Source organism: Polistes fuscatus, unplaced genomic scaffold, assembly GCF_010416935.1.
Source record: "Polistes fuscatus isolate 324 unplaced genomic scaffold, CU_Pfus_HIC Scaffold3, whole genome shotgun sequence".
Classification (NCBI taxonomy): domain Eukaryota; kingdom Metazoa; phylum Arthropoda; class Insecta; order Hymenoptera; family Vespidae; genus Polistes; species Polistes fuscatus.
Genome location: NW_025113107.1, coordinates 3,784,539 through 3,812,431, shown reverse-complemented (window position 1 = coordinate 3,812,431; position 27,893 = coordinate 3,784,539). Strand labels below are relative to the sequence as shown.

General features: G+C 36.6%; 1 long non-coding RNA gene across 1 annotated transcript; it reads right to left on the bottom strand.

The window, feature by feature from the left end:
* Positions 1 to 796: 796 nt before the first annotated feature.
* Positions 797 to 24,210, bottom strand: LOC122520144. The gene is made up of 2 exons (XR_006304447.1): positions 23,363 to 24,210; positions 797 to 1,150 (listed from the first exon to the last, which is right to left on the bottom strand). It is a non-coding gene; the product is annotated as an uncharacterized LOC122520144 (long non-coding RNA).
* Positions 24,211 to 27,893: the final 3,683 nt, after the last annotated feature.

Below are 27,893 nucleotides of genomic sequence, written 5' to 3'. Positions count from 1 at the left end.
ATATCCGACGAAAAAAGAAACACATTTCATTAAAAAGCGAATGATGAAAATACGATAGTCAAGTTGTTCCGAACATGGAAAATATTCTATTAAAACAGTAGAATCTTTTTTACTGTTATGTATATATGCTCACCTCTCTCTCTCTCTCTCACACACACATTCTTTCTTTCGACTAAAAAGCTCGCGACAAAATCAATTGCCGAAATTGCCCGGGGTCGAAAGCTGGATAAGCGCTGGGATAGCGCGTACAAAGGTACGAAAAAAGTGGCAAATTGAAAAATCACCGACGCGTAAGAGTACCGTAAGTGAGAGATGTCGTCCTTTATGTCACTATCTCCCTTCCTCTTTTTCCCTTCGATCCGAACTCACCACTTTTCTCTCGTTCTATCTCTCTCTCTCTCTTTCTCTCTCTTTCTCTTCGTACGCTGTGTTTAAAGCTGCAAGGGTAAGCACATACGCATATTTTCAAGTGGATTCTACCGTCTTTCATCGAAAGAGGAGTGAACCCCCATAATACATATAGCAATAACGTCTGCAATAACCGATAATTCAGATTCAAATCCGTTTCTCGACCCTTCGCGATAACGACAAAGGAAAATCTTGCGATTTTTCACCCCTCTGAGAAAGAAACGAGAGAAATATACAGGGTGGAAGGGAAAGGGAAGGAGAAAAAAAGGAGATTATTATTCGCGTTACGCGCGTCCAAAAGAAATTCAAACTTACCATTTTGTTGTTATTGTTGTTGTCGTTGTTATTTTTTTTATCTTTCTTTGATGTTTCTTTTTTCCTTTTTTTCACTTTCTTCAGACCTTCTCGTAGTTTCTCTTTCTTAGTTCGTAGGGACTTACCGAACTTAGACACGCGAACTATATCAAGTAAGTATTTGAATCGCTAATGAATAACAATAATAATCACGCACACTACCCTTTGCTTATTTTACACAATTTCTCCCACGAATCGTGTCATCACAGTTGTCATAGTCTTAGTCGTAGTCGTAGTCGTAGTAATTGTCGTAGTTATCGTAGTCGTAGTCGTAGTCGTAATCGTAATCGTCGTCGTCGTTGTCGTTTTCGTCACACTGCACTTTTACGTCGATGTAAATGCACCACCGTGGCAGTCATCCGTCGACACTCGTTTAAAACTCTCATGACTGAAAACAGAAAGAAAAAAAGAGAATGAGGATTAATAATAAATAATCGAGTGCTTGGATATATTAAATAAAACATAATATCGTATCAAGTTTTCATGTTCTTGTGAACATGAATGCGTGATGAACAATCTTCGTGATTGTAAATGCGTAAGAGGTTAAACGTAAAGATAGACAGCAAGGATAAAAGTGAAATTGTTCCTTCCTTTTCCTTCGCTCCTTTCATTCGCACAACTGAGAGAGAGAGAGAGTTAGAAAATATTATTCAAAGTGAATACATAAATATCACTGAAAAGATAAAGGAATAAAGTACACGAGGAAGACTTAGAGAATTCCTCGTGAGAAATTTACGAGAACCGAAGTGTCGTGTCGCGCGAAAAGAAGGGACGGACAGCTTCTTCTCGCTTAAGGGCAAAATTCCGTTAACAGTCACGGGCCTGGGATCCGAGAGAAAAGGGAAAAGGGAAAGGGAAGAAGAAGCTTAACAAGCGACGGTAAGCTTTCTCCAGCGAGATAGAAGCATTATCCGTCTTTTACAAACGAATAATCGCGGTAAAGTTTCTAGTAGGAAATAATAAAATGATTCCTTTGACGCATGAGTACGGATAGTAGAAGATGAAAAAAAAAAAAAAAACAAGAAAAACCCCACCGATGGACCAAGGGAGAAACGAGCAAATAAGCGAACGTATAGAAGAGTTGAGTTAGAGGGGGGAGGGCTCACGATGATGCCTGTGCAGTAGTTGGGAGGGTAAAACTCTGAGTAAAACTTGCGAACCCAAGGGAACGCTTGTGAAGCTTTACAACTTCGACAACCTTAAATCGACAGAACTACTAACGCGAAGCCTTCTCTCGTACTCGTTGCTTTCTTCTATAAGGATGGAGAAAACGAAAACTAGGTGGATGATGGAGCTAAAGAGAAGAGAAAAGTAGGTACATGTACTCGATACTAAAGCAAGAACGATTCGGGAACCTTTTCGTACCTTCCACTGCGATGAGAAGCTCCGTTTACTGCTACTACTACTACTACTTATTGGCAAGTTTTTCACCATTTGTAACTTTTTGATCATAACGTGTATGTATGACGCAACAATCGTCTATGGTCTTTCACCCTACGTTATCGGTTCACCCTAAAATATAGACACGCGAGTAAAGGTAAGGTAAATGTCCTTGACCTATAAATACCTGCGAGTATGGATATATGTTTATTGTGCGTGTAGGAAAAAAAAGGAAGAAGGGGAGAAAATCGACGAAGATAGTGGAGTGGAAACACGGTAAAAGGAACGTAATTAAATTTTACAGGAAAAAAGATAGTTAACGAAGCTAACGCGATTACCCTCTTTTCCTTTCCTTCCCTTTCTCTCTTTCTCTTCGAGGAATGATACTGGAACATTTATTTACGTTTACGTTAACATGGAAGACACCGGTTCATGGTTTAATGACTTCTAATTATATGTAATAGTGATGCATGGTGAGTCGGAAAAGAAGAGAACTGGAATACTCCACGCTGAACGAGCATGAATTTACAAGGGCTTCTACATTGTTCAACAACGCACGACCGTTCATTTACTGTGTTTTTACATACCATCGTCCTGTCTTTTTAAATGAAAGATTTTATCTCTTCGCTTCTATCGTCCTTCTAAATATATATATAGAAAGACATTTAACTGGAACATCGTTATAATTGTCATCTACGTTTAATTAACCGAACATCATGTCGTTAAAATTACAAATTGCTTGGGTCAATGTGATCTAAAACATTTAACGCGCATCCAATGATAATTTCTCACCCTTTTACGATTTCATGAATTTCCAAAGACAATAGGGAGAATCAATCGGGCCACGCCTATAGACCAATCCCTAACGATTTACATGTTCGAACAAGTTGGAAGAAGGAACGATCGACAAGGAGGGACCTTGATAACTTGGACTCCCTTCGAAATTCTGCCGCGTCTGCCGGCAGTCCGAGACTAATTTCCAGTAACTTCCGAGCCACCATCCCTTTCGCTGTCCTATCCCCTAACCCTCTCTCTCTCTCGTTCTCCCTTTCCGACCAAAAGACAGACAGACGTCTCCAGAATTCCAGAAAAGGGAGAAAGAGAGCGGAGCAAAAGAGTCGACGTTCCGCGTTAATTTAATGAAAAATCGACATTTCTCTTGCGTGCTAACGTCGCACGATCGCAACCCCTTCTTTTCTATCCGAGGCGTCGAAGAATCACCCTGCCGAAGGAGTCAAAAGTACGCGCGGAATTAATGGCGAACATTCCACCCTCTCGATCGTCTCGATAGCTAACTCTTTTTTTTCTTTTCTTTACTCTTTTTTTACTATCATATATCACGCGTAGATATACACGTATACACCTTTCACTCGTTGTATCGACGCAGAGTAAAGAAAAGAAAAAAAAGAAAATATGAAGGGAAGGGTGAATAACGTTAAAAAAAACACAGGTAGATATGCACCGAGAATGTGACAATTGAAAAGAGTGCGAGTCGTGACGCACAGCATGTGGAAATGAAAAAGAGAAAGATGCACTCTGGATAGTAGTCTGTCCCCAAGGATGGAAAAGATAGGGACAGGGGGTAGGTACTGGGTTCTGGGATTGAGTAGACTCGGAAAATACCTAGACACACCCCTCGAACCACCTTCCTCACCCAACAACTCCAGACCCGATCCCTTGTTTCGAATCGAAAAGTCGCGTCGGGGGTCGTGACGTTCATCGTACGAGCCTCAACTACCCCTATCTCGTTCCCAACACCCTTTCCTTCCTTCCTTCCTTCCTTCCCTCCCTCCTCCCTCTCTTCCTTTTTTTTCTCCGATACCAGTAGCAACAGCAACAGATACGCCAGGCAGCAATAGCAGCAGCAGTAGCAGTTCTCTTCTCGAGTTTTGCCAGCACAGCTCCGTGCTTCCAACGTAACGTAACGTCATCGTCCCTTCGAAAGAAAGAAAGTGAAAAAAAAAAAAGAGAAAAAAAAAATAACTCGGCTTGTATTTCAGTAAAGAGCCAACCCATCCGCGTGCATGGACAATGGGACGAGACGCCCTGGTAGACGGGCCGACAACGCCCTTTCTTTCGACACGCGTGTCTGCGTTTTATACGGCCGCAGTGTGTGAGTACATATACCTTTATCTCTATATCTGTATCTTTCCCTCTCTCTCTCTCTTTCTTTCAGTCTCTCTCACTCTCGCACAAAAAGGGGGATGAACACGTTCCTCCTTCTTTCTCCACGCACCAGCGACGGGAAAAAGGGTGACACACTCGTCGATCCTCTTCTCCACTTCCGTCGCGTCGCGTGGGTTGACTCACGCATACAACTACACACACACACGCACACACTCACACGGATGATGATGGATGCATAGTCGTATACAGTAGCGTAGTGGAAAACGATTTGACGAGAGGTAGAAGCTTTGACATTGACTTCGAACATCCTGCTCCTTTTCTCTTTCCAACAACTCGTCATCGTCATCATCGTCGTCGTCGTCGTTGTCGTCATCGTCAAGGTCGTAAATTCGTGTTAGTCTCGGTTTAAATCGGCCGCTTGGCATATACCTACGACGAGACATTGCGGATTTAATGAGTTTGCTTCGACTCCCTTCTCCTCTCCTTCGAAGGGAGTGCATCCGTGGATAAAAATTGCATAGACTTCTGTCGTCCTGCCGATACGACCGTAACCAGAAATGATATTTACTTCGAAAGCGAGGAGACGCCTGAATTGGGTGATGGTTTGAGGGATGCGAGAGAGGGAGGGCCAGAGAGGGGGTACGGGTGGAGACCGAGACGGTATCGCGATTCGATGCTTCGAGGCTTTCAACTACGGGGGTTGATTTCAGTTGGGGTGGATTTTCTCTATAGGTCTCGCACGCTTTTTTTCCCTACGCCCCCGCCCTCCGCCAACCCGTTCCTTTTTTGAAGTGCAGATTTTTCAGGGAGATATCTTTTTTAATTATACCCCTACAACGTATGTATGCACCGTCGGCGCGCTGCATTTATCTATACCGTTAACGGCGGGTTCTCGCGAATGGTTGCCAGTTAATTTTATTAAAAAGTTTCTTTGCAAATTACTATTAGCTCTTTTTATAGCATTGTTTATTTTATATATATGTATGAAAAAAAAATAGAACGCAATATTTAATACGATTCTTAACGATTAATCGGGGGCGGGGAGGGAGGAAAAAAAAGAAAAGAAAATTTTTATCTTTGGTATTATTATATAAAATAGCAGCTACGGAACAACCGATTGTAATAAATTCTATTTCGATGATATCAATTAACGTTTCGAATACAAAAGGAAGATAAGATCTTAAGGAACTATCACTTAGTAATAATATCGAATCGAATTAGTGGTATAAAGTTATTTCACGATTTTCACCCAGTTTTCCTATAGCCCTAAGGCATCGTCCCTTTTCAAACTATTGCTGGCTGGCTCTACGCCACTGTATTTCAAGAGACTACTCTACGTGGGCCGTGAGCATTTACGAAACTACAGGCATTCGCACCTTTCGTGTATGAGCCGAGTAGAGTACGCCTAGAGCTGAACGTTGCGAAACGGGGGAAATATTCACGGCTTCTTTTGTCTTTTGGTTCATCCCTTCTCTCATCCCCCTTCGAGATACTCTCTTGCTCATCCCTACAGACGACACTTGCAATCTCGCAGACTCTCATTTGTTCTTCTTCTACAATTTTGTTTTTTATCTTTTCGTTTTTTTTCCCAGTCAACGAATACTCGAATAGTTTATTTTCTTTTTCTTATCATTCGGATAATTTCGATTTATTATTAATCGCGTTAACGTTCGTTGTGATAAATAAAAGTATCAACGTAGAATTCGTATGATTGGAAATGAGAAAAGGGAATATGGGTTGATAGGTGCGCAGTGAAAGATTCGTCGATGAAAATGAAGGAAGAGGATAGGTAGAGGCGAGAGGGTGAAACTTTCCGGCTTGCGTGAAACAAAAGCATCGTATAGGAATTTCTCACTCACCCTCGTACGAGCCAAAGCTTTTTCTCGCGTCGCGTAATTTTTTTTTCTTTTCTTTTTTATTTCTTTTTAGAATGCGAGACGCATTACTGTGTAAAATCTTTCCTCCCAAATCATTTCCATTTACTTCCGAGAAGTTACAAAGTTTAGAAACCGGGCTTCATTGTGTTAATTAAGCTGTCGTGCACTGGTACAAGTGAAAATTGTTAATTAACGTAAGTTAAGCTCGAAAGTTTAGACGAGAAACATTTTCAATAACGAAACTTTTGTTTTATACAATGACCAAAGTTTTACGATTTCGTATCCATATATTTATTTTATGCGTTGAACGATATTTAAAAAACAAAGGAAAGAATTATTTATTTTTTTTATTGAAAACCAAACATTTTCCGCGGCTGTACAATCGAAATTAACAAAGAAAAACGTCGTCGTTCCTTGTTCGTACTCAGAGATTCGTCACGCGTTCATCGGGTACGATGAATTCATAATCTCGAGGATATTTTAGAAATAATGAGTCTCGTGAATATTATTATATCTCAAGCTGAAAGATATCGAATTGGTGAATCTAATGGGGGGGGGGAGGATGGATTGTATAAGTACGGAGAATGCGTATTCATTGATTTCTTTGCACAGCACAAAACTCTTTTCCCCTTTCTTTCTCTGCTTCTCTTTATGAAATCTGTCATGGTATTATTTTTTCTTTTTATTTTTTATTATTTTCAGTATTTTTTTTTCTATCGAATGATACGGGAAAAGAAAAAGATCACTATTGTTGGAGAGTCGCACAATATAAAGTAATGAGTTGCTTGATTCGACCTAAGAATGGATAGAATGAGAAAGAGAGAAAGAGGAATGGTGGATCCTCCCGAACGGTTCACCTCTCCCTAAATGTAATAATAAATTCCATTCACGAGTTCCCGACGTATTCGATTGCGGCCGATATATATCCGTGACTATACCGGGTGTCTCGTTAGAATTGGCCCACTGGCTACATCCGCAGAAACCTGACGTGAGAACACTGCAAACGCAACTATACAACTTCTCTGTATTAGTTTCTTTTTCTTTTTTTCAAGAAAATCTGATAAAATATTCCACGAGCGTGAAATTTGCTCGTTTAATTTCTACGAGCGCATATTGTTAAATTAACATGCTTAATCTAATCGTATATATTCGACTTAATATAAACGGACGATGTATTAGACGACGCGAATATAAAAATGAAACAAGGAAGAGGATGAAAAGTTGATCGAAAATATTTTTCCCTGTACCTATACTTTTTCAAAATAAATATGAACCCGTAGAGAGAAGAGGATTTCAAGGAGACGATCAGTCATACGTTATATCCGTGTGACGGCCGATCATTTTTCTTCTTGGAAGTGCATTGCGACTACTGTACTCTATGTATATATCCATTTACCTACCTACCAACCTACCTATCTACCTACCTACCTACCTAGCTAGCAAGCTACCAACGTTACGATATCCAAATAAGAATATCAACTCTTTGTCGGTGAATAAGAAAAATAATCGAACAGTTGAAAAAGGACAATGAGAAAATAATAAATATAACTTTGTAATCCGAATATCATAAAAGGTGTATCGATTCGTCGACAAGTAGGCATATTTTAAATGATAACAGGAATGAATCACGCAGATTGAAGACCAATTCCTTCAATAAAAGATATCCATTCTTCTACAAAATATCTCCCTCCCCCCCCACCCTGAAAAAGAGAAGAAAAAGAAAAGAATAATAATAATCATTCTTGAAAGCGTCTACTCGGAAAAAGAAATGGTACTGTTAGATCGAATGTCCCATGGTGGCTGTATGAAAAAGATGAAAAGCAAGAAGGGGGAAACGAAACGTTGTCGTCGTCGTCGTGAACGTTCACAAACCTTCAAGTAAGCGCTACGTGTTCTTCCATATTCGGCAGAACCGAAAAGCTTTCTCATATATTAATGATACCCAGAAGCTCGGAGGCCGGCCATTGTGTCGGAGGATCTATCATCGAGGATTTGATGGGTTCCTCGTTGGTGAATCTCTATAATACCCAAGTTACAAGAGGTTCGCGCTCACCTTCGGCCGCCCCTTGACAATAGTTCAATTAGTTCTGGCTTAACGGGTCTCTCAGTTCCGGCAACTCGTGACCAGAATCTCGGACAATTATTTTTCTTTACGTCCCTTTTTTTCTGACTTATCTACTTCCCGAATTTTTCTATCATATTTATTTTCTTCAAATTCTTCGACGTTTATATTATATAACGTTTGAAAGTAACGATCTATCTAAATTTTCCTCATCGATGAATCGTTGAAAATTGTTCATCGACAATGATCTTAAGTGACAAATATAATCAATGAAGAAGACATTATTCTCTATTTACATTTTATTACAATTAACAAACTATTTTTAAATGTATCGTATAAAAGAAAAATATATAATATATAATTACATATTTTATTAACGAATAATTCAAACAATTTAAAATGAATCAATTAACCAAGTCGTTAAGTTGAATCAATGCCAGGGGTAATTAGAAACATTAAGAGAAATATCGAGAACGTTCAAAGGATTAATCGTGATTTTCGAGAATTAAGATAGACTAAAAGGACTAAAGGAGAGGAAAACTGAAGTGTACCGACAAGTCGAGAGCACCTTAATGTGTTTACCTCTAGCAAGTGCCTATCCAGAAGCGTCTCTAGGAAATGAAATACCGTTGCGTACGTAAACGAGCTGTTGGAGTACTACTCGCAAGTAAATAACGAACTTTCTTGGCTCGTATAACGCCTTAAACCGTTACGAAGAGCTCATTACAAGCGTTCATCTTCCACTTCCTGTTTACGTTCCAACGGTAACGCGACATTCTCAACGTTTTCCTTTAGGAAAATTTTAGTCCGGGTAAACTGTAGCACGCGCGTTCACCTATGACTTTTAATTCAATAATTAAAGCTTGTATCAACGAAAGTTAAATGTTAACGTCATTACTCATCGATTCTCTTTCTCGTCTTGCGAATATATATATTGTTTTATTTATTCAACAATTTTGACTAGGATACGTATTCAAAAGATAGAAAGTAATTAAGAGAGAAAGAAGATAAATTAAACGTCAAAGAATAATTTTCTGCAACGACGACGACGACAGATAAAGTAAGAAATATTCTTTTTTTACGCGACAAGGATTTATGAATGCTAGTGTATATATACTTTCATTTGAATTCCAACGAAAATTGTTCTTAACCGTGGAAACGGAGTGTGTTGATAAAAAGTTGCTTATAAAATGAGACGGAAAGGAGACTAAAAGTTCGGACAATTACGTACTGTCAACGAACTTAAAAATGAATTACCTAAATACTGCGAAATAAATTGTCACGTGTCACTAGTATATTTAATAGAAAAAGAACGTTTTCCTGGTCTGGCGTTGTTTCTATTTTATTTTTTTTTTATTTTATTCGAACACGTTGTCACAAATATTTTTGAACACGCAAAGACAGATCAGAAAATTAACTCGGATCTATATTTTATACATATTTACTATTTTATATTTGATCTTCTCGACTTTGAGTCTATTAATTCAGTTAAAATACGTAACACGTCAACGTTGGTTGAAAAGCAAAATCGAGAAGTGTATAAGCTCAAAGGAATTTTATTCATAAACGAAGCGTCCTTTAAAAATGATTAACGGGTAGTGGAGGGTTGAGAGGATAAAGCCTATCAAACGAGAGGACGATTCTCTTATTAATTATTCTTTTTGCAAGCTCAACTTAAAACGGATCGAGCCATCATCGCTTTCCTATATCCAACTTTCTGTTCACCGCACAGTTCGTTTCTCGGTTAAAACCATCCTAGCAGGAAAAGCAAGGAAAAGGAAACCGAACGTACACGAATTATACGTCAATATCTAATTCGCATTAGTGCCGATGAAACGCAAACGTTTCAGGACGCTTTTAGCACAGGTCATCATATATTCACACACACTGCTACCAGTTTCCCTTAAGTAGCTAACTCACTTATTTTTGACGTTGAAGAGATTATGAAAATTTCACTTTGCGTTGTGTACGTTTTAAACTTGTCGAACGAATAATAAAGAACCAAAAAATTATTGATAGTTAACTTCAATTTTATCTTTAAAATTATACGATGTCATATATACAATAATGTTGTTTTTTTATAAATATATTATCTTATCGTATTATTTTCTGATTAGATCTTTTAAATTTAACAAGATTCTCTTATTCTTATTCTTATGATTTTTCTTCCTCGATTAAAACGAAATTTGAATCCTTGAATAAACTTTTCAAATGAGAGCTACTTTCCCTCAAACGTTCGTATTATTATTATCAACCGAATGAAAAAAGAAGAATCAACTTTTCCTGTCACCTGCTACTCGACATTCTTAACTTGAAAGTTCTCACTTAATTCCCACCGACTTTCTTTCTTTCTCTTCTCGTTCCTCTCTCTTATTTTTTTCTTTTTTTTTTTACTAAGCTCGCATTTTCTCAATTTTTCCGGCCCCCATTATCGGTCGGATTACTTAGCAGAAAAGTTTTGCCGAATCAATAAAAGTAATTAACTTTTCAGTTGAATCGGATAGGACTGTTTAATTCGACGCATCCAACAATTCTCGTGTTATCTACGAATTATCTTGAAAATGATTAAAAAACGAATAAGTAATCGTTTAAAAGTCCGATATTACTAATATCCTTTTCAGCTTGAAAAAAATCCTCGCAGGAAGTATTTTATTAAACGAAGAAGATTTTCTAAAAAAAGAAAGATAATAATCCGAAAAAAGAACACGTAGTTGTACAATACGGTTAAGCATTGGGTACAAAATTTTCACAACGAAATATCAACTCTAAATATTTCACGGTTAGCGGCTTATAATAATAATAATAATAATAATAATGATAATGATAATAATAAGAGTGTATTATATTATGTAGAAAAGAAAAAGGAATCTTTCGGGATTCTACATCTTTTGCATAAATTACCGCCGTAAAAAAAAAAAGAAAAAAGAACGTATGAAAAATTTGTAGGGGGAAAGAAGAAAAATACAGAAGAACGAACGAATATAAATAATCAAATGATGATGCATCGAAAGATGAAAGGGCCATATCTATTTTGAGATTTGGGAGAGATAAAAGGCAGATACGATAACAGATTGGCCGTGGATGGGTAAGCTCCTAAGCCTAAAAGAAGGAACAGGAAGAAGAAGAAGAAGAAGAAGAGAAAGAGAAGGAGGAGGAGGAGATTCTTCCATGAAGGTTTGGAATCGATCTAAAGGTGGTAAAAGAGAAGAAAAAAAGAGAAGAAGGAGAAAAAAAGAAAATGAAGAAAATAAGGGTCGAGACCAAGAGATGGCTTATGGATTCTTTGCCTTTTCACCCTTTCTCCACTCACCCTCCTTTTCTTCTTCTTCATCTCTTACACTCCCTTTTTCCGAAAGTTTCACGCGGTAACCCTTCGAATAAAAGGTTGCATGGTGTCGGGGACAGTCAGGTCGTAGACGTGATTCGAGAGTTCGCTTGGAACCAAGCTATCCCCATTTGTACGGGGAATTACATCCGCTATGTTAGACGAAGATCAAGGAAAGAACAAATATTTCAATGGCTGTGTTCACGTTATCAAAGACGAATTAAAAATAAAAGTTGAAAAAGTTAGAAAATCGTTAATTAACAAGTGTTCGATGTAAACGTATAACGTTGATTAGGATAATTTTCATATATTAGATTGTACCAAAAGTTCGTGCATTTATTGTTTTATTAATTATTATAAACTGTATAATGGATTATTTGTATAAAATTTAATTTTGAAAATAATAAAAATCGCACGAAATTTTGGTTCACCCTAATATACCGTACCAACAGAACATATCAAATTTCATCTACTTCATAATGATTGTTCCCAGCGAGGTGAAGAAATGATAATCAATATTCATGATAAAGTGATTCGAAGATGAACGATAATGAGGTGTAAAAGGAAAAAGAGAACTAAATCGAAAGATTTCTTACGGCCGATTTAACGACGTATCTTCGTTTTTATTTCAGTCGATTTGACACGTTACCCCTATCGATGTTACTAATAGGTCTTTTATTTCGCATAGAAATACATACATAGATAGCTACATATATATTTGTACATCGATTATATAGATATACTTACGTATATAAGATTTATACATTCGAAGAAGAAAAACATTATTCTCTTTTATCGCTAGTCAGTCCGTTTCAACGTGTTACTAAAAGGAGTATCGAAGATTGATCGATGGTAAATTCGTGATTTTAAGACATGCGAGAATTTATGCGTTAGGAAAAAAAGGGTCTGAAAGAGTAAGAGAGAAAGAGAGAGAGAGAGAGAGTTGGAAAAAGAGAAAAAGAAGTGGTTGATAAAAAGAGACGAGCAGACTGGAAACGACGAGGTTTTCCGTACGCGACAAGAGTTTACCCCTTTGGTCCTTACAACCCTTGGCACGCGGCACCCTTGCTGTGATTTTTAACGACCTTCGTCGTCGACATTGTCGTATGCAGTAGTCGTCATCGTTGTTGTCGTCGTCGTCGTTGTCGTCGTCATTTTTTTTCTCTCGAGGACGTAACCGTGACGAAAGTAGGTTCAAGGTAAGCGCCACCGACTGCCGTATGATTTATGAATGGGAAAGAGGAAAAATAACGCGCGGCTATTCGAAAAAAAGAAAGAACAAAAAACATAAAAGTAAAGAGGGGATAGAAAAAAAAGAAATAATAAGAGGAAAAGAGGGTAAAACTCGCGAGCAAGCTGCCAAGCGTTAAAACATTTTTGTTTGAATAGACAATACGTTAAACAAACGTGAAACTCACTTGCTTATATGTGATACGGTTTACCTGTTTTTATCGTACAAGTAAACGTACGAAGTGTTATAAAAAAAAAACAAAAGTGCTTTTTTGATAATGCTCATCGTCAAAGTACTCGACTTTTGAGAGCTTTTCGTTGAAAAAAATAAACAAGAAGAAAAAAGATGGAAAGAAAAATCGAAAGTCCCATCAAATATTACATATTAATTACGTTTGCATTTTTATAGTAATTATATAATTATATATTTATAACGAACATCGTTGATCATTACATTTTTGTTGGACAATAAATCGAAGAAATGAAAAACATTTCGAAGATAAAGGATCATTGAATTTGTAGCATTCTCTGTTTATAAATTGAAAAATCGAGCGATAAAGAAAGATAAAAGGGATTAAAATCGAGAAATAGAGAAAGAAATAAAATGATAAAGTGCATATAAAGGGCACGAATTGCACGCTTTAGTCCTTTGCGTTTCCAATGAAATTGTTTCTCGAACAAACGAATGAACGAGCGAACAAGCGAAATGAAGCTTTGATCTTTTCTCTTGTAACGTGACATATGAGTACCTCGGGTGAACCGACGACGTTGGATATTAATCGTAATCACAATTCAATTTCGTACCAGTCAAAAGAAACATCGTTCTTCCCGATATAACAACGCTAGAAGCTTTAGCTAGCTAGTTCTACGTCCTACGTTTTACGTCCTTCGATCTTCGTCCTACATTCGTAACCCGTATTTGATTGCAAATTTAAAACGGGATCGTTGAAATCTGAAAATTGAATTTCCATTCGTTCGGAAGCAATTAATTTCTATCCTGGCGAAATGATCTCTCTGTGAAATACCCAAAATAACGTGGTCAAATTTTAATACTAATTGAAAAAAAAAAACCTATAAAATTATCCTACAATTTGTATGAAGAACGATTCGTGGAAAAAGTAAAATTGTAGTAAAGCAAGTATCCCTTAAAATCATTCACTGTTAAGTTTATTAGATTTTTTGTTTTAAATATTATTAAATACAGTATCTGAAATGAAGAACATTTATAAATAAATACATTAGTATAATTTAATTGTATATTTAATGAGTTTCATTTGAAAGCTTTATAGATAACAAGTCAATTAAACAAATACGAAAATACTTTAAAATTGTACGTGTTGGGATAATTTTAAAAAACAGGAAGAATAACAGTTATCTTTTTCGTGTTTAACAGTTGGTTGTCCTTTGTTTTTACTGTTATTTCAATGTTTTTTAGTATCAAAATTAGTTAACACCTATGAAAGTAAGAATAATAAACAAAGAATACTTGTATAAAAATTACACATACATCGAGTAAACAATTTCGATCTGTAATTTTATTTAATGAAAATGTTCAATTAAAAATCATCGCTGATCCATGAACGTTAAAAAAAAGATATATTAGTTTAAACAATCCAAAATATTAATAGAGTACAGTATTGTGTTCAATTTGCCTTAATTGATTGATAATTAATTAAAGAAAATGTATATTGTTATCCAGAAGCACCGAGTATAAGTTCGACGTACCTTCCTCTTTGAAATCCAACGATAAACTAATTAAATAGTCTTCTATTGAAAGTTCTTTTATTGAATGTTGTTTATATGACTTTCCGAAGTAATAAATTCTATTTATTCCGAATACTTTTTTTCATTAAGTATACATATGTAGCTTTCGAAAAGTCATATATAAACAAAAATCAATAAAAGAAGTTTAAATGACTTCAACAGATGACAACGAATCAGTTTACTGTTAGATTTCGTTTAAATACTTAACTTAAAGATTTTGTTTCTTTATTAAACACATTAAATATATAATTATGGTATATAAATGTATCTTATTTTTTAAATTTTCTCTATCCCATCGATAATTTTCAAGCAAAAATCTGGTAAACGTAACAATGTACGATTTAACAAAAAAAAAATCACTCGCTATATGTAAGCCTGTCGATAGTTTAAATTAAAAACGAACAATTTATTTTCTTCCCCATGTTCACTTTAGCGGGGGAACGGTGAAAATGTTTATCTCAAACGATAGATCGAAGAAAACCCGAAGAAAATCTAACCTTCTATCATTCTCTTTCACTTTAGATTCTTTCCCTTCTCGCGAAGGTAAACGCCATATTTTACAGTATCAATCATAGCACGCAATAAACGGCTCCGTGATATAAGAGAGTGAGAGAGAGTGAGAGAGAGAGAGAAGGGGGTCAGGTTGCCAAGATACAGAAGCAGTTAATAGCACTATTACATCTAGGCTGGCCGGTTTCTAAACCGAGGCCAGGAAGGAAGGACACGAGGGCTTCGTGCACGTGTACGAAGGGTGCTAAGAGGGAGATAGATAAAGAGGAATAGGAGTAGGAAAAGGAGGATTAGAGAAGGTGGTAGAGGGGATGACGATGTGCCTTATTCGGTGCCCGAAGGGACGATGTCATCGCAACGTGCTACCAGCTGTGACATAACGTATCACGATGTGCAGGAACAACCAGGACTAGTACAACGTTGTTGCCCAACGGGTGGCCGTCAAAACTGAGCCGTTCGTTCAATAACTTGTGATTTATCGAAAAAGAGAAATAGAGTGAAACGAAGAAAGAGAGGAAAGGTAGGAGGAGAGGAGAAAATATTCGTTCGCCTGCAACACCGTTTTAAACTGTTATTTTTTTGGTTGACTCCTCTTCTAATAATAAGCTACATACGCCGAAAAAAGATATAGATTTTTTTTATTAAAGTCCTATAATCTTTTGGTAAAGGAAGGGGCTGCTCAAGGTACGAGGGGAAAGGTAGGGAGGATTACCAACATGAGAGATTTATCAGACATTAAAACACTATGTGTACTCTATTTTACGTTTACTTCAATGAATTCTCGATTGGGTAAATAAATCGGGTGGTGTTTTTAGCAGCTTGAGGGATCTTTGATGAACGAGTTTAAGTACTTTTAGAAAAAGAACAGGAAAAAAATAGAAAGGAAAAACACAGGAAACGTTTTCAATGTGTTTCGTGTGCTAGTTTTTCGACGTTCTTAAGGTATATATAATATGTATGTGAGAAGTTTTGTCTTATAGAAAATCTAATTTGTCATAAAGAGATTCAAAAAAGATCTTAAATCATTTTAATTACGCTAATCTCGTCCTATGGGGCTGCGATTAATTTTGAAAAACTAGGTGACGGTTATGAAGTTCTAAAGCAAAAAGAACATTCTTAGGATGGTTTTTGAATATGCTAGGTTAGGTAGGTACCATGTTTGCCTTACTAGAAAATTTGTTGAAGCACATTTTGAAGTAGCACTCGCGGGAACAGATCAAAGGCTTGCTTCCTCTTGGCTGGATGAATACGCGACGAAAGTTTATCGTCCAAAGTTATAAGCTGTTTCTTAACCTCGATTCCGAGGTATAAAGGGAACCGTCGATCGTTATAACAACTTTTTCTCCTGTGTTACGAAGAAGGCATACCTTTTGAAAACTTCCTTTCGTATATCGAAAGTGAATCATTTCTTGTTGCTCATTTTCTCTATTCCCCTGGATAAATATTTACAAATTATTAATTATTAACTTTCTAAGTAACAAGTTTTCATAATAATATTACTAAATGAAATTTTTGTAAGATAATAGATAAAAAAAAAGAAAAAACGATTGTCCCTAATTGCAAGAAACAAATGGATAAGATAAATAGTAATACGTTAAAGTACCTGGTTTACAAATTTCTAATGAAACAAACTCGCTAACAGATAAACGTATTTTTGTTTCCGATGTTATAAAAAATTGAATACAAAAAAATAAAAAAGGAAAAAAGTCTAGCAACAAACGTACGCATTGAAAATACACATTTCCGTTTTCTGTATCGTACTTTATTGTTTTCTTCAGATAAAGTTTAAAAACGATTGAGAATAAAAACAGTCTGCAATACTGAAGTACTATTGGCAGATTAAACCGTCGTTCATTTGCACGTCTGCTACTTGAAAAGTAATTACCCCGTTGTCATCGACAGACCACCACCACCATCATCAGCATTGGACTCGAATCGCGAGGGGGGAAAACACAATGGCTGCGAGAGGGTGAGCCTCTTCATTATTTTCCAATACTTTTACTCTACGAATCGCTATCTCTCTAACGAAAATAAGAGAGAGAAATAGATAAATCGTTTGTTTCGTTGCTATATATCCCGATACGAATCAAATGCAACACCGATGAAAATTTTTTTTAACAATATATCCGTTGAAGTCAATTGAACTAAACCGCTAGTTAACTTGTGCAAAAGTAAAACCACTATTTTTATCTCGAATCTCGATAGAATAAAAATATAAAAATATGTAAAAAATATATATATATATTCGTAAGGAATTATCATTTTTTATAAAGTCCAAAGATAAAAAGAAAATGAATTCCGCGTTATCTTCGTCGTCCCGTTAAAAAAAAAAGATCAAAAGAAGAAGGTCAAAAGATAAAAAAATGATTGCGTTTAATAATGTATCCTTAACGCAAGACTTGTAATCTGTATCCTTTGATAATATTCAGGTTCGTGCAACGAGAGAAAAGGATCGAAAGCAAATGGTCATGACCAAAGGGAAGGATAACACTGGTTGGATAATACCATTCTTTCACGAAGCAAAAGATAAGTCTTTTTCCGGTACGAAGGAACCTCATTCGGAGAAAAGACTGCATCCTATTCTACTACGCTGAAAACGAAGAAAGTAAGAAAGCTCTATCTCTAGTGGCTGTAATTCTCCAGAATATCAGTGAGTCGTTAATTCTGATAACGACGAGCAGTTGGATCTTTTTAGAACATCGTCCAAATCGCTTGTCACTTTAGTTCTACATGGTAAACATCAGGGTCGATCCTATCATGCGATTCTTTACGATTTCTTCCCACTTTTTTTGGGTTTTTTCTTTTTTCTTTTTACTATATATCTGATTGACCCATAGAGATCGTTTTAATTAACTTGATTTATTTGTTATTTTTTTTCCATTTTTTATTTTTTTTTCATTTATACATCGATTTTTTACCTCGCAATTTATTCCACAGGTAAAAGTGAAATATCGTTACCCCCATATCAAAATGATTTATATTTTATTTAGAAAAATAACGATAAATAAAATAACCTTGCTATAAAACATTTTAATTATACTACTTGTGATTACATAAGCGAAAGGAAAAAAAAAATATTTGAAACGTCAATCAAGTTAGATCGAGCAGCCACACAGGTACACACACTGTATACAGTATACCACCTACCCACCTACCTACCTACCTACATAATATGCACACGATAAAACGTAGCGATCCCTTTTTCCCTTGGATTTCCTATTTCTCTCAGGCGAGTAAACGTTTCGAGCATGCACACTTTGAAGTTGCTCGTTGGTTAAACAGCCCGCCGGGCCAGAATGGCCACGTTGCCTTCGAATCAAAATACCCTACAACTGTATTTAGAAGAGATTGCCTGATATATCCAGCTTTCTACTACGTGAGCACGGGATACACCACCATGACAGATAGGAATGAGCATTAGCAAGATTTAACGAACGTGCGCTCAAAATTATATTAGACTCGCGAGGGTTCTAAAGACTTGCCTGATTAGAAGTGAAATCGTGCGATAGAAGAAAGTAATCGTATAGAAACGAATATATACGAATTTGTACTTAATGTTTTCCTTGCTCTTATTACGTATATATATATATATATATATAATGTTCTTTAAAAATTGTTATAACATTTCTTGATAAAAAAAGAACAATTAATTAATATCATAATGATTATGAATAATAATAATACGTATTTAAACTAATACTTTTATTCGAAAGAATTTTATTGAAAACTAATACAACGTTAAACAAAGTTCGTCCGATTTCAAAGAACTTAGAAACAATAAAAAAGGCCCTTAACATTGTAACCTTTGAAAATGAACTTCCTCTATGCTTAGTTTTTTTTTTCTCTCCTATTCCTTCGCGAGCAAGCTAAAGAAAGGCACCTAAAGCAATTTCGAGGAAAATCGAGGCAAAAGCTTGATTACCAGCGTGACTAACGAGACTTCATTCTTTCGTTTAAACGAGAATGGCCCGATCTCGTTCGAACCTACCTACTATCTGAGCGTAGAATCGATTTAGCAACGTGGAGTCGGTTTGCTTGCTAGCAGCAGTCGGCCTCGGCAATTCCTCGACAATGAGAGAGAGAGAGAGAGAGAGAGAGATCGATTTCACATTTGTAATCGGGCGAACGCGACGTCAAACATTCTCCTCGAAACTCATCGAATATTGCCTTCTTCTCTCTCTTTCTATCTCTCTTTCCAGTTGATAAAAAGGTACAAGATAGACTGATAACGAAGTTTGAAAGAAGAAAAAAAAAATATCCGACAAAGAGCATTGTTAACGGTTACGACAACGTGGATTCGCGAATACATTGAGTACTTTGAGATTTTTGAAAGAATCCTTTACGTCGTTATTTTACCTTTTCGCTCCTGTCACAATGAAGGATAAATCAAATGAAAAAGAGAAATTCGATTATATTAATTCAATCGTAACAGAGAAAAATCAACAATTAATTATCTAAATTGGCTCGAATTAATTCTATACGGCACTCGAAAAAATTGGTTATAGGAATAAAAATGATGTTAACTATGAAAAAAAAAAAAAGATGACTTAAATTTAAGATAATAATGATGTATACATTTTCCTTGTGTATACAACACGGTAAATATCTTAAGCCTATCACTTAAGATGTTCAAATAAGAAGGGAAAGGGAATGGGGGAGGGGAGAATGAGATAGAACGAGATAGAAGATGGTGTAACAAATTGTCGTAAAATCGATAAGTTGTACCGAGAAAAGTGATACTAGGTACAAGAAAGGGTGTGTCAAAGTTTTTTAAACGAAATTCGAGAGAAGCTCGTTTCTTTCCTCCTACTCGCACCTTCTTCCTTTCTATACTTCTTTCTTAGGGAAGAAAAAGAAAGGAAAAAAAAACAAAAAAGAAGAAGAAGAAGAAGAAGAAAAAAAACACCTAGGAGAAAGGTGGAAGGAAATTGATGAAGAGGTTATATACCCTCTCTCTGGTTAAGCTGCTCACGAGAATTACATACAAGTATCATAATTACAAGCGGTGATTTTGGAAGCCGTGTTAACGTGTCAGTTCGGTAAAAATCGAAGGATTTCAAAGGTTTCGATCGTGTGAGCCAAACGGGGAAAGAAAAAAGGGCGAGTATTAAGAGTTAATTCTTCTCGCCTTCTTTACTTCGTTCGTTTAATAGGATATTCGACGCGAGAAAATAAGGGGTTGCTCGTGAAACGCGAGTGTGTGTGTGTATGTGTGCGTGTGGTGTAATATCATTGAAAAAAAAACGTTTTCTTTTCGTTGTTTTTTTTTTTTATCTTCATAACCACCATATCCTATTTTCTTGCAGCTAATTTAAAAAGTGATTCTAATTACATTATCACGATTAAAACATACTTAATGTTAAAGTAAACAAATAAATGTCATTTATAAAACGAAAAAAAAGGCATGGAGTGTATTCATCAGTAACATTTGGTTTATAATTATGTAAATATGTGAAAGATAGAGAGAGAGAGAGAGAGAGAGGGGGGGGAAGAGAGAGAGCAAATTTTTATTATTTATCGCGTTAAATCGTTTTCCCACGCTATCAGCCAAGCGAGTAAATCATATTTGCATTCTCGTTTCTACTAGTAACGTGAGAGATATCGAAAATCCATTACGTAGCCGGCCAACAGCAGCAGCAGCAGTACCAGCAAGGGTAGAAGCAGCAGCAGTAGCAAGCAGGCACGATGCGGGCTGCAAGAAAAATCGTGGTAAATGCAAACGGTATAATAAATTTTTTCCCTTGTCCGTTTAAAAACCCTCTCCGATCTATGCAATTTAGCGTAGAAAGAGGCAGCGGCAGCTCTATCGTAAAAGCAAGAATGGTCAAGCAAACACTTTAAGTACAATTTAATGGCTCGTTACTCTTGAAAACTCGCGAATCCTTCTTCTTCGATAGTTTGCTCGTACATATATAAAAATATATATATATATATATATATATAGGTATGTATAGATATGTATACATGTTTCCGTAATTATGAACAAAGTATCATAAATTTTAATAAACCACAAGACAAACATTTTTCGATCGTCTCGTATCTGATTCCCTTATTCATACATTTTCTAAAGTAATGCAAATGTTTACGAAGAATGACTTCGTCATAAAATAATCGTAGGAGGTAACTCATTGAAATAAGTGAAAATGGACAATAGGAAGCCTCTACTATATTTATACGTGATTGCTAAAGTAGATAGGTGGTGAGGGGCATCAGGTGGAGTGAGTGAAAGATCGAAAAAGAGACAGAGATATACGTTGATAGATATAAAAGAGTAAAATAAAAAGAGAAAGAAAGAGAGAGAGAGAGAGAGAGATACAAGTAAAAGGCAGTAGCTGGAAATTCGCGTTCACGATGAAAAGGACACAGAAAAGAGATACACGAGCGGTTGAAAGGTAGTCAACGCTCGTCGGGGGTGTATTCTTCTTCCTGTTCACCTTCGTTTCGCTTCGTGCATGCCTCCTGTGCTGTGTGTGTATGTGTTATGAAAAGGTTTGATATGTCGACGAGGGCGATGCTATTTGATACATAAGTACATACGTCGAGCAATAAGCACGGTAAATACACTGAAATCTCATATTCCACCCTTCTCCGAGACCGCCCCACGCATCCCCTTTCCGTTTCGCTGATAAAAAGGATAGCCTTGCTAGCTGTGCTATTTTTATTTATCTAACTTCAATTATACCTTTTGCTTGTACATCCAATAACACGAATTTTATTATATATTATATTATATTTTATTTATTATTTTATATATTATAAACATTATTTTACGATCGTGAATAATCGTACGATTGGTGCTATGTAGAAGTTTAAATAAAATCTGTCAGTATCTGCGATCGAAATAAAATATATGTTATCCTGATACATTCAAAATAACGTATATTTAGAAATATAAACAATAGCATAAATGATTATCTTGGCTATGCAACCATCGGTTTTTTGAAAAAAGAAAACATCGCAAAAAAAAAGTTGAAACGGGACTTGTCAGTTTTTTCTTAGTTTTACCTACTTTAATAATCATTAAAGAAAACTTCTTTTCTTAGGAAGTGCTCGTAAAAAGACGGAACGAGAATGTAAACGAATTTCGTATGGCAAATTCGCTTAACTACACGGTCGTAAGACGCAATGCGACAGCACGGATGTAGGCGCGAATAGTGTTTCTATAGTAGGTAGAAAAAGAAAAACACAGAGAGAGAGAGAGAGAGAGAAAGAAAGAGAAAGATAGAAAATAACTTTTGGCTGGCACCTTCCTGTGTAAAATGTGGGCCACCGCGAAACAAGCGAGCATGAATAAAACAAATATGAACGTTTTTATCGTTCGTATGCGCATCTCTCTCTCTCTCTCTCTCTCTGTCGTTGATTTTAATTAAATTTTAATTATCGTTGAACGAGCAAACGAGCAAATGCGAACCGTGAAATAAATATAAACAAAATATATAAAACACAAGTTTTTTTTTTTTTATAACAGACCTCGAAATGGTTCACGTTGGTAGAACTTACAGCAATAGTGTTTTCCTTCCTAGTCGATGATATTTTCGTCGATCTCCTCGTATTCCAAAAGAACACTGATAATAACACGATACATGTATGTATATATGTATATACGTATATATAAATATCTCTACATATATATGATATATGTTATATCACACGTTATACGTTACAGCAAAAATCGCGCGCGAAACCATCGAGTACACGTTCAAAAACGTACCCCGAGAAACATCCAAAGTTTTTTCTTCCTTTTCTTTTATCGATTTATTTATTTAATACAACGATTAAATAATAAAACACGCACTGAAAACGAATGTCTTCTTGTCTATCTCTACGACGCGGCAATATTTTTTTGGTTAATTTCACGCCACGAGAGCACAAAGCGCGTGATTGTTACAACGAAGACATTATTTCCACCTTTCTCACAGTGCTTGCTCTCTCTCTCTCTCTATCTATCTCTCTCTCTCTCACACCCTTTCTCTATAATACCTTCCTCCCCCTCTCTTCCGTTGTTATAAAAAAGAACAGAGGAAATATCTTTCTCTCTTTCTTTATTGTTATTTTCCAAAATATTCTGGTCCTTTTATTCTCTTCTCTTCATAACTCGGTCACGATTCGTAAGGTAGAAAACGTCGGCGAGTTCTCGCTCGACCGCCATCGATCCCACGAAGCTTGCTTGCTGCGCGAGAAAATGAGAGAGAGTAGGTAGGACAAAGAGAGATTATAATGGAAAATTAGTGTGGGAGAGATGCACAGTGTGAACGTTATATATGTATGTATGTACGTATATATCTATATCTTTATATATATATATCTTAAGATTTATTTATTTACCCGCGTGGACGTGTTACCACGTTCCTCCTCGTCATGTTTTTTTTTCCTTCCGTCATTTTCATAAACACGAGAAAGGTGTTGAATTTTCTTCGACATTTAAATCGATCAACGATAACAACGAAACAACACAACGAACTGCACGATCGAGTTAAATATATTCCCCCGACATGTGCACGTACAGAGGAAAAACAATCATTCCAATCGGTACGATTATTTTAAATGACTACTCTTTCGTAAGTTGCTGCTGCTGCTACTGCTGCTGCTGCTGCTGCTCTCCTGCAGCCGACGTAGGACATGTGATCGTTTAGAAAGTGGGCCATGTTAATTCAACGTGAAATACGTTTGTATATGTGAGGATAAAGGAGGAAAAACTTCTAGTTCCATCTATCTCTTTCCCTTTCTCTCCCTCTCTCTCTCTCTCTTTCTCTCTTACACAGATACACGCATATCACTTGTGTTATCGAAACGTAACGTCATACAAAGTGTCAACTTATTTCTCTGAACATTTTCGTTAATAAACGAACCTGGAACACGTACGGCGAACACCTTTCTTCCTTCAGAGAGAGATCGATAAGCTTCTCTTTATTTTTCTTTCTCTCCTTTTCTTCATTCGAAAGAACACAAAAACACGAACAGTACGAAATGAAACGTGAGGATTACGATAAAAAAAATTGAACGGGGGTTAAAAGAAAATAGAACTTACTGACTGGACTTATCCCCCGTTGAAACGGAAAAAAAAAGCGGGGACGTTATTTAGCGGTAGGTCACACACAACCGCGGAGAGAAAAGGCGCGGAATCCCTACGCTCGCGAATCGGTCGGGTGACTGAATCGAGCGACGTTAGAGGGGGGAGGGTGAGGAGTGAGGCGGCGGTAGAAGCGCGCCCGCCGAAAGGAGTGGGGGTATACAGAGAGAGGGGAGAACGAAGATACACCCATGCCTCGCGCATGCGTGTCTCTCCCTACTATCTATTTTCTCTCTCCCTATTCTTACGGGTTGCCAGCTACTACCACCACTAACCAAACCAACCACCCACCCACCCATCTAGTTTTATCCTTGTCGCACTCGTTTACTCTCTCTTATTTTCTTTCTCTCTCCACTTTCTTTTTTTCTTCTCTCTCTCTCTCTTTCTCTCACTCACCCCCTCTCCCACTCTTCTCCTTCTTCTTTTTCTATTACTTTCGTATCTTTTTCGTAGCTTTTCTTCAACTTTCGTGTGATCGGATAGGTAACTTATTTTCTTTAATACTTATTGCTTACGAAGAAATGTTTAACATTTTAACACAGAGCGAGTTGGAAAGAGATGGAGAGAGAGAGAGAGAGAGAGAGAGAGAGAGAAAAGCTATAAATTAATTTAACGTGTTAAATAAAAACTCACTCTTTCTATTTCACAATTATTTTCTTCTCCTTCCATTCTTTTTCTTCTCCTTTCTCATTTTTTCCTACCACCCTCCCTTCCTGCAGTTCATTTTTCTTTCAGCTCTATATAATTTTTGTCGAAAGAGAAAAAGAAGTAAAAAATAATATCGCCTGAAAGAGGGGAAATAGAAACGAGGAATCAATGCAGCGGTGACACTTAATTGATATATCGCGTTAATCACGTAGAATTTGAAATTCGCTGAGAGTGGATTTTATATTCCAATAAAAGTGCATCACAAGCACACAATGACTGCGCGTTTGATATACATATATGTTATATACGTTTATATAATCGTGTATGTATTTGTATATGTAACCATCTATATATGTATTCTCGTAGCACTGTGTAAAAGCTCATGGGACATCTACGAGCGCTTTAAGAGCGGACCGCTGGTCTAGACGAAACATAAAGCGAATATTTCGTTTAATATTTAACACCTTTTATGAAGATCGATGTTGTAGGTATTGGATATTGAACATCAACGTTGATATCGCTATCGCCATAGATAGAGAAAGCGAATATTTGATCATGATATAAGTACGACAGGTTTTCCTACTAAGCTTTGTTTGTTCTCTTTCTCTCTTCCTTTCTTTTCTATCTACCTTTCTTTCTCTTGCCCTTTTTTATTAATTTTCTTTGGCCCTTTTGTACTCGTTGGGACAGATAGAATTTGCAGAATGTAAAGCAGAATGGATCGCTTACGATTTAAAGAATTTGAATATCGTTACGAGCGGAATACTTTGCTAAATGACGGGGATACTATTAGCGTGAAAATTCGTGCTAATTTTATCGATTATCTATTTTCATTACTTAAATATTTCATTAACCTACTTAAAGATATATGTTTGAATGAGAGAAACAGAGAAAGGAAGGAGACCGCTATATATAGTAAAAAAATATCAATTCGAAATAAACATTTGAAAATGAAGGACAACAAACGATTTTTCTATACATTTTTACGAATATATCATTGGATGCAATATTTTATTAATCATGTGACCGACATCGTCCAATTCGCGGTTAATGCATTTATCTGAAATATAAAACAATAAACAAATTTAACACACTTATACAATCTTATTATCTTTTTATCCAAACTCAATTATAATCGCAACAAATCATCGTAATAATATATGTATAATACATCGTTTAAGATCGTCATAATAGCTAACGTTGATATACGTAACACTACTTCTCTACGTTTAATTTGTAACAACGATCAAGTTGTCAAGACCGACACGTAGCTAGAGAATAGTGCAACAATAGCCGAAAATCCTCTCAAACGGCTAACCATCCGCCCACCTACCCCTAACCCCCAACCCCTCTCTCCCTCCCACCTCATCCATAGCATCCACGCAGCATCCAAACGTTCGTCGAATTTCTCCGACTGCTTGCTGGTTGTGTTGTCCGACTCTGGTGGTTGTTTTGTCCCTGCGTATATGAGAGTGCGATAATCGCGATACAACCGGCGAAACACCGGATGCATAATAGTTGACAGGCTCGAGCATTAGTCGCGGTCGAACGGCTATTATAGACGCACAAGGCGTTGGCTGAATACGATCGATAGGTCGTGACGTGTCCGCAATACTCGACGTATTTTTGAAGGGCCGGGTTTTAGTTCTGTGACGAATCGATTTGTTTCCAGGAATTCGATTATATGCGATTTTCCACCATATTCACCAATTTCGTATTAGTCCATCGAGATCTTATCGTACGCGTACTTCTTTTTCACGATGATTTCGAAACAATTCAATAATTACGAATTGTTTTTTTTTTTTTTTTCAAGAAAGAAAATTATCAACTTATCATTTCGAGAACTTATCTCGTCTAAGTTACGAATCATATTTACACTTTCGCAAATTCGTTTATTACTTATGCTTCGATCGAAGTTTCTCTATATTCGAGAATATAGAGAAGAAAGATATTTAATAGATTCTCTTGTAGGATTCGTGAAAAAATTGGGCCGTTGGTCCGACTGAACCGGGACTCGAACCCGGATCTTCTGCTTTTCGAGCGACTGCTCTTTAACCATTGAGCTATCCAGGGCCCACCGTCCATCTCCTCACGAATGCCTATTTAAGTTTGGCTTGGAGGCGCTCGCATCCCACACTTTTATCTTGTTTTTTTTTTTTTAAGAAGAATTCGTTATGATTTTCGCATTTGATCATCATCGATAGTCACTGTCAATTTAACGTGTTATTTTTTGGGACAATAGTAAATGGAACGATTGACGTTTTTAGCGATATAACGCACAGGCATGATTTTTGTAGAAAGAGATGCATGAATATCACTTTGGAAATTCAAACCAACGCGAGATATTCCGGTTGTGTTCACAAAGCAAATTTACGCGAAGAAACGAACGATGGAGTAAGTGCGCATGCTTGTGTGTATGTGTGTGAATGTGTGTATGCACGTCTCTAGCTGCATTGAATGTATTGCTCGTTGTATATTTATAAGTACGTTGCTAGGAGTCTTTGCGTGAACGGTAGTCGATGGTTTTTGTACCGAACAAAAGAAATCCTTATACCGAGGTAGGAAGAATCCTCTCTCTGTGAGATACGCTCTCTACCATCGAAGGAATACTAACGCTATCGCGTTATATTTCCGTACCTTTGAAAATCGCAAGTGTAACAGAGCAACTGGGATGGAGAAACGGTGGATGCTTTCTTCTTCCTCCGTACTACCTTCGATATTCTGTCAAAAGATTAAAATAGAACGGTAGGTATGTATGAATGTATAGATAGTTTGTTAAAAAAAATCGTGTTACCATCTTTATCACTTTATATTTATTTTTTCTCTCACCTTCGTCTTTTACAACCTCTAACGAAACGATGAAAATTTCAAGATATCGTTTTACGAAGTTAAACATTGTCGAAGCGAGTAGTAAAACTACAAGGGACAAAATTAAATAACCGAGAAAAAAGGATTAGTAAAAATGTGCGAACAAACTTCCGATACATCGAACAGGCAAATCGTTTCGTTATGTTTGCGGACGTAAAAAAGTACACGACATGTATATATATATATATATATAGTCTACGCAAAAGCGAATTATTCTCGTCACCTCTGTGATTTGATAGAAACGATTGTGGCATGAGGGAGTTGTTCCCT